This window comes from Papilio polytes, unplaced genomic scaffold (assembly GCF_000836215.1).
Source record: "Papilio polytes unplaced genomic scaffold, Ppol_1.0 DF824437.1, whole genome shotgun sequence".
Lineage (NCBI taxonomy): Eukaryota > Metazoa > Arthropoda > Insecta > Lepidoptera > Papilionidae > Papilio > Papilio polytes.
In genome coordinates this window covers 135,332-137,314 of record NW_013524767.1, presented here as the reverse complement: position 1 = coordinate 137,314, position 1,983 = coordinate 135,332, and positions in this window count along the sequence as shown.

The window sequence follows — 1,983 nt, the reverse complement described above, 5'->3', positions numbered from 1 at the left end:
TTGTATATTAATCAGAAACAAAGAGAATTCTAGAATTTGACAATCCGCCATAATTCGGCTAAAGGTATTGCGAATCTAGACTCTTGTCAGTAGTCGCCAAATAACGAGGCATTGATTAATCTTAAGCTATTAGTCTCGTACGTAAAGGCGATGACATTTTGCTTCTAGCAGTCCTCCTCGACTTGAGACTGCCGATTTAGAATAAGCATACACTCGTAGTTATAAGGCTTACTTAGGAATAATCTTTCGAATGTATACATTATGTTTATTGACAATACTGTCTTGCCCTATGTTAAATTATTTTCGGTCTAATATTTCGGCCTTTGTACTACAGTTTTTAGACATTTTTAACAATTATTATAATAAATATTTTATGTACACGTATGTAGGAATAGCACGGGACGTGCAATTAGTATTAAGATTGAAGCATTTATTGTACTAATAATATAGTAATAATGTACGCTCTATGCGCCCTAACATCAAAGTTAACATCAACGAAATAGTGTCACTATAACATATATTAACCTTCGTGCACATTTCTGTAAACTTTGCAAATACGATACAATTAAAATGTTCTTTCAATTACAAATATACGATAACCAAATAAACCAGGTGTTTTATTAAAAAGTCCTTGTTGTAAAAAAAATTGGAAAAACCCACATGCGGGAAAAGGTCAAAACTACAAGTTAATAACAGCCGAAGAAGCTAGTTTGCCATGGTAACGGTAATTTTTAGCCGCCATCTTATGAAAAGAATAAAAAGCCTACGGAATGTAAACAATAAAATAAAGTTTTCATAATATAAGGATGCTACCCCGCAAGGAAACAGCTAATAATATAAGGATAATTTCTTAATTCATTTTCATTTTTCTAAGTCAAAGCTAGGCCTAGTCTATACACAAGCACTGCCTTGCTAGTTATAAACCAAAGCAGTAAAATTGAAACAAAACTATTATAAATAATATGAAATTCCATCAATTCGCTACCAATGTTGTATAACAGACATATTGGAATCTCAAAGATAAAATATTGCAATATAACGGAGCACCTTAAATCTATTTTGATAAATGGAAACAGACTAATTTTGTTTGTAGTAGTATTATATTTGTTAATTATGCAGTAACAGATGGCAGTTTTACGAATAAAATTACTAGTTCAATTACTATACGATAGATGACGCTATTTAGTATATCTTTGTAGTGTTTTTATTATTGTATTTTTAATATTAGAATAGTATATTTTAAATTATAAAGAATTGTATATTTGATGTTGGATACATGACTTCACATCTCGACACGTACCAAGAAAAATAGTAGGACTTATAGAATAGACTGTATAAAATGTGGTTTTGATATTGTAAACGGAGACGGAGAAAAGTAACCGTCCAACAGGTTATGGGGCCAGGATATTTGAAGATTTGAAATTTATTAATTTCTACAACAAATCGAAGTAAAAATATAACCATAACAACCAAATTGTTGACGAAAAATATTCATAGCAACCAAAAAAAGATGAACTCAATAAAAATCAAAGCATTTACGAATAAGGAAGACTACAAAATATGGTGGAAGCTAATTGAATTATTATTAAATTCAAAAGGAATAAAAATTAACATCAAGAATGAGGAAATTTTGGAAAGTAAAGGAAAGTTCATAATATTTAGCTTCATGGATGAAAAACAACTACATTATGTGTTAACTCTTGAAACAATTATCGAGATTTTCAAAAAATTGGATTTCATTTTTGATTTTAATATAAGAAAAGAAGATTCGAAAATTATACTAAAACTTTTTGAGAAGCAATGTACAGGAATCATTTTGGAAGACATAAATTTATTACAAAAATTACAATCGGAAATAGGAAATAAAGAAAACAAAATTTCAGAAGAATTGTTCATTTAAAAAATTCTAAATTTATTACCGGAAAAATTCAATACATTCAGAACAATTTGGAATAATTCACAAATTGAAAATAAAAGTGTAGA